This window comes from Halichoerus grypus, chromosome X, assembly GCF_964656455.1.
Source record: "Halichoerus grypus chromosome X, mHalGry1.hap1.1, whole genome shotgun sequence".
Taxonomy (NCBI): domain Eukaryota; kingdom Metazoa; phylum Chordata; class Mammalia; order Carnivora; family Phocidae; genus Halichoerus; species Halichoerus grypus.
Genome location: NC_135727.1, coordinates 41,769,015 through 41,781,911, shown reverse-complemented (window position 1 = coordinate 41,781,911; position 12,897 = coordinate 41,769,015). Strand labels below are relative to the sequence as shown.

Sequence of the window (12,897 nt, the reverse complement as noted above, 5' to 3'; positions counted from 1 at the left end):
CTGGGAGAATCTGAGAGCTAAATGGTCTTTTCCTGATCATATAGCACCGTGCCAGAGGCAGATACTGAGATGAGAAGGTGTCCTGAATCTGTCTACTGGCTTTAGTGAGCCTGGTTTCATATTCACACAGGGTACAGGAGCATTTCATTTACATTCTGGATTTATTACAAAGGGAATTTGTCCTTGAATTGTTGCTGAATTAGTGTGTTTGTGAAGAGAAGGAGGAGCCAGGACTTCCTACGCCACCACCTTGCTGATGTAACTCCTGGGAATTTTATTTCTTGATAATCATTTAAAAAGTTATGAATTTATGGGTCATGGATTGGCAAGATTAGTATTTTCTCTTTATATTAATTTGATTTTTGTATTTAAACATTATACCAAGTTCTAGAAGTTCTAGATCTGAATAAATCTTTGGATATTTTAAAAACTGAAAATTTCTGAGATTTGGGAGATACCTCAATAGATAAGGAGTTGTTCAGTGCATGTACTAATGATCAAAGAGAGCAGGGAAAGAAAGAGGAAAGAAGAAAGAAAAAGAAAGAAAGAAAGAAAGAAAGAAAGAAAGAAAGAGAAAGAAAGAAAGAAAGAAAGAAAAAAGAAAGAAGAAAGAAAGAAAGAGAGAGAGAAAGATTTCTATGAGTAGAGAAAACGAAATGAAATTACTAGAAGTTTATATACAAACTTAGTAGTAGAGAATATATTGATAGGGGACCACTAGGTGATGTGCCAGTTCATTTAGATATTTTTTATGTAAGAAATTCCTCTATTATTTGTTTATATTAAGGCTTTATCATTTTTATCCTCATTTTTAGGATATGTGGGAAATATACCATCAACATGATACATATTTTCTAAGTAGTATACAAATATGGACAATAAGATATATTGAAAACTGGTGTAGAACTAAAACAAATAGTCTTTTGGGATTTGAGCTAAGAGAGTGGTATAGTAGGAGGACCCTAGGCTTGCCTTATCCCTCAAACACAGCTTGATAAGTATCATGTCATTTTGAATACCCAAGAAATTGACTTGAGGACTAACATCAAACTGCTTAACTAAAGGGAGAGAAAAGGCCACATCGAGAAAGGCAGAGAGTGCAGAGACATGGTTTGGGGGAGGAATGGCTTATGGGTGCTGTGGAGGGCAGGGAGCCCTGGTCATGGAGAAAGGCAGGGGAGAGTGGAGTGCACAGGGACGTGAACAAGGGGAACTCTACCACAAAGCCGTTGGCTGTGAAAATGAGAGGGGTTGATTTTTGTGAGGTTTTTTGTTTTTTCTGTTTGTTTGTTTGTTTTTTACAACCAGCAAAGCTCAAAGATCAGAGTTTTAAAAGTCAGTGGCATGGCTGGGATAGAGCCCTGAGGGTGCTGCCCTACTCTTGAAGAGAGGGCAGACAACCCTGAAGTGGACAGCCATATCTAAGGATCACCTAAAGAACACAGGGAGACTGTACACTCTTCTGGGAGGCCATCAGTGAGTGGTGGTATTCAGAGACGCCTTTCCAGGGACAAAAGAAACAGTGGGCACCATTTCCTTCCTCCACCCCTCAGCAAAGGCACAGGACACCTGCTGAGGGTGAGTAACCCAGACACTGGCTCTTTAGCCTGCTTTGCTCCAAATTCCATGCCCCTGGGCTCTGGCATAACTGTCTTTCTTGGTCAGACCTGCATCTGTCCCAGTGCAGTGAGACCCTGCCCCAGAATAGCAGTGCAGGCCTCTGCCACAGCACATCCTTAATGTTTGGAGTTTTCAAAGTCAACAGGCTTGGCTGGGATAGAGCCCAAAGTGCACTGTGCTGCTCCAGGCAGGCAAGAAACCTGAACACAGACAGCATGAAAATAGTGATCTGAAAAATGCCTGGGACACAGGAGGGGAATTATTCACTCTTCTGAGAGTACTTCCCTGAGAGCAGCAAGCACAGAGACTTTCTGGGGACAAAGGAGCTGGCTGGTGCCATTTCCTTCCCCTGCCCCTCCACATAAACCAAATTCAGTAAACAACACAGTTCTAACGCTGGCTGCCTAACTTGGTTACACCAAGTCCCATCCTCCTGCACTCTGCTGGTACTGCTTTTCTCAGGCCAGTGTGCCTAAGGCCCAGTGCAGTGGACCCTTTTCCCAGAAGACCGGCAGAAACCCACACCACACCATGTCTACCAACCATAGAGTTCTGCAAGGCTTCAGTTCTAGTAGAAATAACATCAGGTCACATTTAGTAAGCAAACCAGAACACACCCACTTAAAACTTGCCATGCTCTGGCCAAGGTTCAAACACTCTTCATTGCAGGCAAGGAGAGTCCCTGCAGACAACTGACCTGAGGGATAGAGCAGCCAAAACACAGCAGCAGAGTGCATGGAGCACACACCAGAGACACTCCAAGAAGCACCAGGCCCTGGACAGTATATGACCTCTTCTTCATAAAGCCATTACTTTCAGGAGCAAGAAACATAACAGGCTTTTCTAACACAGAGAAGAAAGACCTAGACAAAATGCCAAGATGGAGGAATTCATCCCAAAAGAAAGAACATGAAAAGGCCACAGCCAGAGATCTAATTGAAACAAATATAACTAATACGTCTGATGGAGAATTTAAAGTAAGAATCATAAGGATACTTGCTGTGCTTCAGAAAAGCATGGACGACATCAAGGAAACAGTTACCACGGAAATAGAAGAGTTAAAAAACAATCAGAAATGAAAAAAATGCAGTAACTGAGATTCAAAATAGACTGGATATAATGACCACAAAGATGGAAGAAGCACAGGAATGAACAAGTGATATAGAAGTAGAATAACAAAAATAATGAAGCTGAACAAAAGAGAGAAACAAAAATTATGGATCATGAGAATAGACTTAGGGAACTCAGTAATTCCATCAAAAGTAATAACATTTATATCATAGAAGTCCCAGAAGAAGAAGGGAGAGAAAAGGGGGCAGAAGATTTATTTGAGGAAATAACAACTGAAAACTCCCATAATCTGGGGAAGGAAACAGACATCCAAATCCAGGAGGCACAGAGAACACCCATCAAAATCAACAAAAGCAGGCCAACAACAAGACATATCATAGTTAAATTTGCAAAATATAGTAATGAAGAAGTCCTAAAAGCAGCAAGACAAAAGAAGTCCCTAACTTACAAGGGAAGACCCCTAAGGCTAACAACAGATCTCTCCACAGAAATTTGGCAAGCCAATAGGCAGTGGTATGATATATTGAAAGCACTGAAAGAAAAAATATGCAGCCAAGAATACTCTATCCAGCAAGGACAGCATTCAGAATAGAAGGAGAGAGAAAAAGTTTCCAGACAAACAAAAACTACAAGAGTCCATGACCACTAAACCAGCCCCGCAAAAAACATTAAAGAGGACACTTTGAGTGGGAAAGAAAGACCAAAAGTGACAGAGACAAGAAAGGAACAGAGAAAATCTCCAGAAACAATGAAAAAACAAGTAATAAAATGGCACTAAATATACATCTATCAATTACTCTGAATGTAAATGAACTCAATGCTCCAATCAAAAGACATAGGGTGTCAGAATGGATAAAAACACAAGACCCATCTATATGCTGCCTAAATGAGACTCATTTTAGACCTAAAAACACCTGCAGATTGAAAGTGAGTGGATGGAGAAATATTTATCACGCAAATGGGCATCAAAAGAAAGCTGGAGTAGCAATACTTATATCAGAGAAACTAGGTTTTTTTTTTTTAATCCATTATGATTTATTAGCTGTACAGCAGTAGGTCCTCCTCCCCAGCTTTCAACCCCATTACATATTTTATTACAGGTCTCATGTTGGCGTCCTAAAATAATGAAAAATATCACACAGTACAGCTAAGTACAAAATGCATCAACCTAGAGTCTGATAGCTAACTGATGGCTCTTTTAAAAGCAATACACAGAAGAAAAAAGTGTTTGAAATCAGCAAGACTGAGGCTCTCTAAAAAACACATTTCAAACGTGTGACAGTTCATGTGCAAGAATCACTTTTTAGTTGGTTTTGTTTCACATTATTTTGTTTTGCAGATCCAAAGTTTAAATTACTGACCTAGTGAAATTTTCTGGCCCAGCTTTTAAGGGCTGCTGTGACCCACTCATAATCACCCTTCTGCTTGAACAGAGGAATTATAAAACACAAAATTCAGCTACAAACAGAGCAAAGAAAATGTAGATGGGAAATCATAACTGAAAGTTAATTGTACAAGGTTCAAATGCTGGCTCCACGGGCTGGAAATCGCGATCTTCCATGTGGGCGTCCGTCATTAGCGGGCAGCAGTCTCGGTGCCATTCTGCTACATGATTGCGATCCAATTCCTTGTCAACATTTACACACGACAGAGTCTGTGGTAACTTAATTTGCAAGTAATTAAAATGCTGGGTTTTCTTACACTGCACTTCTTTTCAACCTCTTAATTAATGGAAAAGATTAAAATGTAAAAAAAGTTATTTACAAGCTTGACCATACCAGAAACTCTGCCAAGAAAGCGGCACAGCCTTCCGGACAGACACCGATCGCAGCATGCCGGACTACTGGCGTGCAGCTGGCTCCGAGCAAAGGGAGTCAGGGAGAAGCAGAAGCAAAAACCAGTTTAAAAGTGTAAGTCCTTCCCAAGTCTGCATTTACAATTAAAAACTCTCCTGGGAAGAAGACCTAGAACTCTGGGAAACCCGGTGGCCATTCTGGAGTGGTTTACCATAGCAAGAGAGAGGGTCCAATGTCTCTGTGCCCATCTAAGAAAACCAGTTAGGCACTGAGAACACTGTCCTCAGCACTTCACAGTAAACCCTCAGGGACTCAGAACATTCCATGATTTGCTAACATCAAACAGCAAGTTCTAGTAAAATCACATTTTTCTAACATCATCCTTGAAGTTTTAGTTCTCAGTGTGTTTGGTAAAATGGTGTAAAATGATGCTTTTCCCAAAGCCAAAAGAAGAAAGAAGGGAGAAAAATTAAGATGCGGGCCGTTTAAACACAGCCCAGAGCAGTCCTGGCGATGAGCAAGGCCCCGCCATCACCGGTCCATCATGCTGAGGATCATCTCGGGCGTGAGGTCCCCGTTGGGGACGTCTGTGGCTGCCGGCTGGGCCTCCTCTTCCTCCCCCTCCACGGGTTCCGCATCTGGCTCTTTTTTGACTTCAACTATAATGTTCTCAATTGCACCTGTATTCTGGTCTTCCACCTGGATGATGGCTGTTGGCTGGGTCTGTTTGGGCTGGTTGGTTCTGCCAGGAGGGCGTCCTCTCCGCTTCTTGGCAGGGGGTGGGGCTGGGGTCACAGGCTGAGGCTCTGGCTCGGGTTCAATTTCCACAGCAGGTTCCTCCTCATCCTCATTGTCATCCAGGTCTGGCTCAGCATTTTCACTGTCAGAGGAGTCTTCTTTTTTGGAACGCATCTTTCTTTTTCTGCCACGTTTACTCTTCTTTGTTTCCCCTCCATTTTCCCCTTCTACGCCATCTGGACCAGCACAATTGTCAGCATGTCTTGCCATGGTATTCCGGCGTGTAAAGGTTTTCCCACACTTAGAACAGACAAAGGCCGCAGGGACAAAGTTGGGGTCATGATAGCGTTTGAAGTGCATGTCGAGGAGCTGTTTCTGGCGGAAGGTCTTGTCGCAGTGGCTGCAGGCGTAAGGCTCAGAGAAACTAGGTTTTAAACCAAAGACAGTAACAAGAGATGAAGAAGGGTGCTATGTCATAATAAAGGGAACTATCAAACAAGAAGATCTAACAATTGTAAATATTTATGCCCCCAATATGGGAGCACCCAAATATATAAAACAATTAATAACAAATGTAAAGGAACTCATTGATAATAATACAATAATAGTAGGGGGCTTTAACACCACACTTACATTAATAGATCATCTAAGCAGAAAATCAGCATGGAAACTGACTTTCAATGACACACTGGACCGGATGGACATAGCAGATATATTCAGAATATGTCATCCTAAAGCAGCAAAATACACATTCTTTTCAAGTGCACATGGGACATTTTTCAGAATAAATCACAAACTAGGTAACAAAACAGGCCTCAAGAAGTACAAAAAGATTGAGATCATACCATGCATGTTTTCTGACCATAACACTATGAAACTTGAAGTCAACCACAAGAAAAAATTTGGAAAGACCACAAATACATGGAGGTTAAGCAACATGCTACTAAGAAATGAATGGGTCAACCAGGAAATCAAAAGAAGTAGAAAAATACATGGAGACAAATGAAAATAATAACATGACAGTCCAAAACATTTGGGATGCAGCAAAAACAGTCCTAAGAGGGAAGTATATAGCAATATAAGCCTACCTCAAGAAGCAAGAAAAATCTCAAATATACAACCTTACATTACACCTAAAGGAGCTAGAAAAAGAACAATAAACGAAGCCTAAAGCCAGCAGAAGAAGGGAAATAATAAAGATTAGAGCAGAAATAAGTGGTGTACAAACTAAAAAACAAACAAACAAACAAAAAAATAGTAGAACAGATCAATGAAACTAGGAGCTGGTTCTTTGAAAACATTAACAAATTGATAAACCCCTAGCCAGACTTAAAAAAGAAAAGGGGACCCAATTAAATAAAATCACAAATGAGAGATGAGAAATAACCAACACCACAGAAATACAAACAAGTATAGGAGAATATTATGAAAAATTATATGCCAACAAATGGACAACCTGGAAGAAATGGACAAGTTCCTAGAAACATATAAACTTCCAAAACTGGGGTGCCTGGGTGGCTCAGTCATTAAGCATCTGCCTTTGGCTCAGGTCATGATCCCAGGGTCCTGGGATCAAGCCCTGCATCGGGCTCCCTGCTCAGCGGGAAGCCTGCTTCTTCCTCTCCCACTCCTCCTGTTTGTGTTCCCTCTCTCACTGTGTCTCTCTCTGTCAAATAAATAAATAAAATCTTAAAAATAAATAAATAAACTTCCAAAACTGAAACAGGAAGAAATAGAAAATTTAAACAGACCCATAACCAGCAAAGAAATTGAATCAATAATCAATAAACTCCCAACAAACAAAAGTCCAAGGCCAGATGGCTTCCCAGGGGAATTCTACCAAACATTTAAAGAGTTCATACCTATTCTTTTCAAAATGTTCCAAAAAATAGAAATGGAAGGAAAACTTCGGAATTCATTCTATGAGGTCAGCTTTACCCTGATTCCAAAACCAAAGATTCCATTAAAAAAGAGAACTACAGGTCAATATCCCTGATGAACATGGATGCAAAAATTATCAATAAAATAATAGCAAATTGAATCCAACAGTACATTAAAAGTATCATTTACTATGATCAAGTGGGATTTATTCCTGGGTTGCAAGGGTAGTTCAACATTTTCAATCAATGTGATATACCACATTAATAAAAGAAAGAATAAGAACCATATGATTCTTTTTTTTTTTCCATATGATTCTTAAGCATTTGACAAAGTACAACATCCATTCATGATAAAAACCTCAACAAAGTATGGCTAGAGGGAACATACCTCATCATCATAAAGGCCATATATGAAAACCCACAGCTAATATCATCCTCAATGGCAAAAAACTGACAGCTTTTCCTCTACAGTCAGGAACAAGACAGGGATGTCCATTCTCACCGCTGTTATTTAACATAATACTAGAAGTCCCAGCATCAGTGATCAGACAACAAAAAGAAATAAAACACAACCAAACTGGCAAGGAAGAAGTCAAACTTTCACTATTTGCAGATAACATGACACTATAAATACCCAAAATACTCCACCAAAAAATTTCTAGAACTGATACATGAATTCAGTAAAGTCACAGGATACAAAATCAATGTACAGAAATCAGTTGCATTCCTATACACCAATAATGAAGCAGCAGAAAGAGAAATCAAGAAATCAATCCCACTTACAATTGCACCCCAAACCATAAGATACCTAGGAATAAACCTAACCACGAGGTAAAATATGTGTACTCTGAAAACTATAGAAAACTTAGGAAAGAAATTGAAAATGACACAAAGAAATGGAAAAACAGTCCATGCTCATGGAATGGAAGAATGAATATTGTTAAAACGTCTATAGTACCCAATGCAATCTACACACTTAATGCAATACTTATCAAAATACCGCCAGCATTTTCACATAGCTAGAACAAACAATACTAAAATTTGTATGGAACTGCAAAAGACCCTGAATAGCCAAAACAATCTTGAAAAAGAAAAGCAAAGGAGGAGGGATCGCAGTACTGGACTTCAAGTAATATTACAAAGTTGTCATCACCACAGTGTGGTACTGGCACATAAACAGACACATAGATCAATGGAACAGAATAGAAAACCCAGAAATGAACCCACAACTATATGATCAACTGAACTTTGACCAAGCAGGAAAGGATATCCTATGGAAAAAAGACAGTCTCTTCAGCAAATGGTGTTGTTAAAACTGGACAGTAACATGCAGAAGAATGAAACTGGACCACTTTCTTACACCATACACAAAAATAAACACCAAATGGATTAAAGACCTAAATGTGAGACAGGAAACCATTAAAATCCTAGAGGAGAACACAGGCAGTAACCTCTTTGATATCAGCGGTAACATCTTCTTACTGGATACATTTCCTGAGGTAAGGGAAACAAAAGTAAAAAGAAACTATTGGGACCTCATCAAAATAAAAAGCTTCTGCAGTGAAGAAAACAGCCAAACTGTGGAAGGAGCCGAGATGTCCTTCAACAGATGAATGGATAAAGAAGATGTGGTTCATATATACAATGGAATATTACTCAGCCATCAGAAAAGATGAATACCCACCATTTCCATCAACATGGATGGAACTGGAAGGGATTATGCTAAGTGAAAAGTCAAGCAGAGAAAGACAATTATCATGTGGTTTCACTCATATGTGGAGCATAAGGAATAGTGCAGAGGACCACAGGGGAAGGGAGGGAAAACTTAAATGGGAAGAAATCAGAGAGGGAGATAAAACCATGAGAGACTCTGGACTCTGGGAAACAAACTGAGGGTTACAGGGGAGGGGGTGGGGGGATAGGGTAACAGAGTAATGGGTATTAAGGAGGACACATGTGATGAGCACTGGGTGTTATATGCAACTATGAATCGTTGAACACTACATCAAAAACTAATGATGTACTATATGTTGGTTAACTGAACATAATAAAAAAAAACTAAAAGGCAACCTACAGAATGGGAAAAGATATTTGCAAATGGCATATCTGATAAATGATTAGTATCCAAAATATATAATGAACTCAACACCCAAAAAACAAATAATCCAGTTAAAAAATGGGCAGAAGACATGAATATTTTTTCAAAGAAGACATACAGATGGCTAACAGACACATGAAAAGATGCTTATGATCACTTATTATCAGGGAAATGCAAATCAAAACTACAATGAGATAGCACCTCACACCAATCAGAATGGCTAAAATAAACAACACAAGAAGCAACGAGTGTTGTCAAGGATGTGGAGAAATGGAAACTCTCTTGCACTGTTGTTGGGAATGCAAACTGTTGCATCCACTCTGGAAAATTTTATGGAGATTCCTCAAAATTAAAAATAGAACTACCCTACAATCCAATAATTGCCTACTAGGTATTTACCCGAAGGATACAAAAATACTGATTTGAAGGGATACCACAATGTCTATAGCAACATTATCTAGAGTAACCAAATTAAGGAAAGAGTCAAAATGTCTATCAACTGACAAATGGATTAAGAAGATGTGAGATACACACACACACACACACACACACTGGAATATTACTCAGCCATAAAAAAGAATGAAATCTTGCCATTTGCAATGATGTGAATGAAGATAGTATTATCCTAAGCAAAATAAGTCAGTCATAGAAAGACAAATGCCATATGATTTCACTCATATATGGAATTTAAGAAAAAAAACAGATGAATATACAGGAAAAAAATAGAGGCAAGCCAGGAAACACTCTTAACTATAGAGAACAAACTGAGAGTTGCTGGAGGGGAAGTTGGCAGGTGGATGGGTTAAATAGGTGATAGGGATTAAGGAGTGAACTTGTGATGAGAACTGAGTGTTGTATGTAAGTGTTGAATCACTAAATTTTACACCTGAAACTAATATTATGCTCTGTTAACTAAATGGAATTTAAATAAAAACTTGAAAAACACAAATAGATTGTAGTTGTAGAAATAAGATAAAGAAAAGAAAGACTCAAATATTGACAGTAATGTTTTTACATTATTATTATTATTATTTGGCATTTTTTTAAATTTTTTTATTGTTATGTTAATCCCCATACATTACATCATTAGTTTTAGATATAGTGTTGCATGATTCATTGTTTGTGCATAACACCCAGTGCTCCATGCAGAACATGCCCTCCTCAATACCCATCACCAGGCTAACCCATCCTCCCAACCCCCTCCCCTCTAGAACCCTCAGTTTGTTTTTCAGAGTCCATCGTCTCTCATGGTTCTTCTCCCCCTCCGATTTCCCCCCCTTCATTCTTCCCCTCCTGCTACATTCTTCTTCTTCTTTTTTTCTTTCTAACATATATTGCCTTATTTGTTTCAGAGGTACAGATCTGAGATTCAACAGTCTTGCACAATTCACAGCGCTTACCAGAGCACATACCCTCCCCAGTGTCCATCACCCAGTCACCCCATCCCTCCCACCCCACCCCCCACTCCAGCAACCCTCAGTTTGTTTCCTGAGATTAAGAATTCCTCATATCAGTGAGGTCATATGATACATGTCTTTCTCTGTTTGACTTATTTCGCTCAGCATAATACCCTCCAGTTCCATCCACGTCGTTGCAAATGGCAAGATCTCATTCCTTTTGATGGCTGCATAATATTCCATTGTATATATATACCACATCTTCTTTATCCATTCATCTGTCGATGGACATCTTGGCTCTTTCCACAGTTTGGCTATTGTGGATATTGCTGCTATAAACATCGGGGTGCACGTACCCTTTCGGATCCCTGCTTTTGTATCTTTGGGGTAAATACCCAGTAGTGCAATTGCTGGATCATATGGTAGCTCTATTTTCAACTTCTTGAGGAACCCCCACACTGTTTTCCAGAGCAGCTGCACCAGCTTGCATTCCCACCAACAGTGTAGGAGGGTTCCCCTTTCTCCGCATCCCCGCCAACATCTGTCATTTCCTGACTTGTTAATTTTGGCATTTTCAATGAGCTTTCCTATGTTGAGTGCTATGGAGAGATAACTGCCTGCTTTGGTGGTTGATTAACCTGGGTTTTTATTTGGGTGTTCCATATCCTACCTGTGTGATCTTGGGAACCAGCAACTTTCCCCCAGGTGCCTGTTCACTCAGACTTTGGATAATCCACATTTGGCCATTCTTTGTTTTACTAATCTGCAGAGGTGAAATATCAGATGCTTTTGTATTTGCATTCCTTTATTATTATTTTTTAGCCTACTATCTTTTATTTATTTACTTTTCTTATTACATTCAGGAAAATTATTATCCTTTAGTAACACTGGATGTGAGAAAGATCAGGCTGTGCATTGCATTCTCCCATCGGTTCTCAAGAGTAGGCTCTGCTGATCTGGATCACTTTGTTCCCTTTCTCCTTCCTTCCTTGGCATCCATCCCCCTTCAATTTGTGTGCACCATCACAGAACACAATCTTCCCAGAGAAAAGATATGTCTTGATTAAGGTTAAATGAGTCATTTCATTTCATCTTCTTCTTACACTTGTGTAATTAGACTAAGCACCATCATCTATGCGTAGGTAAGCATCAAATGACTGCAGTAAGAAATTGATTCCTCTTAGACAAACTATGGAAATAATACTGGCTGGAAATATGAAACACATCCTTCCTAGGTACAGGAGCAAAGAATGGTGTCCCTGGTAAATATCGTCAAAGGATAGGGTACAGGAAAATCCAGTTATAAATTTGCACATAAATTATTACTTTACATAAAAAAATACTTGAAAAAAGCACTTGGTTATATATAGAGAGAGAAAAAAATTGATTAGGTAACAGAAAAAGAAATATATTCCACAAAACAAAACAAAAAGATGGCATTCTATGTAATAATTACCATCCAAAAAAGAATAGAATGGGCAATGACATCTCACAAGAACTCAATATTACAATAAGAATGAAGATCAGTGATCACGAACTTCTTTAGTTCTTGTTTATCTGGGAAACTCTTGATATCACCTTCTATTCTGAATGGTGCCCTTCCTGGATAGAGTCTTCTTGGCTGCAGTCCTTTCCCATTCGGCATGTGGAATAGATCATGCCACTCCCTTCTGGTTTGCTAAGTGTCTGTGGAGAGATGTGCTCCTTCCATCCTCATGTTCATTGCATCAATCCTGTTCCCAATCAGCATTCCTTTATTATTGAAAGATTACTTTTACTATTATCTGGCGTTGTCTTTTTAATGTTTCCTTTAATGTTTAATGAATTAAGGGTGTGTAATAAATCTCATTTTATTCCCCATGCAGCATGTAAGAATGTTTAGATAAATATCTAAATATTTATCTGCTGACCATTTATTTTTTTTAATTTTTTAAAAGATTCATTTGTTTAGGGACGCCTGGGTGGCTCAGTCGTTAAGCGTCTGCCTTCGGCTCAGGTCATGATCCCAGGGTCCTGGGATCGAGCCCCGCATCGGGCTCCCTGCTCCGTGGGAAGCCTGCTTCTCCCTCTCCCACTCCCTCTGCTTGTGCTCTCTCTCTCTGACAAATAAATAAAATCTTTAAAAAAATAAATAAATAAATAAAATAAAAGATTCATTTGTTTATTTTAGAGAGAGTTAGAGACAGTGTGGTGGGAGAGGGACAGATGCAGAAGGAGAGAGAGTGTCTCAAGCAGACTCCCCACTGAGTGCGGAGCCCAACACTGGGCTTGATCTCACAACCCTGAGATCATGATCT

General features: G+C 39.4%; 1 pseudogene; it reads right to left on the bottom strand.

Moving 5' to 3' along the window:
- Positions 1-4,766: 4,766 nt before the first annotated feature.
- On the bottom strand, positions 4,767-12,245 carry LOC118551491 (transcriptional repressor CTCF pseudogene; annotated as a pseudogene).
- Between the last annotated feature and the right edge of the window lie 652 nt (positions 12,246-12,897).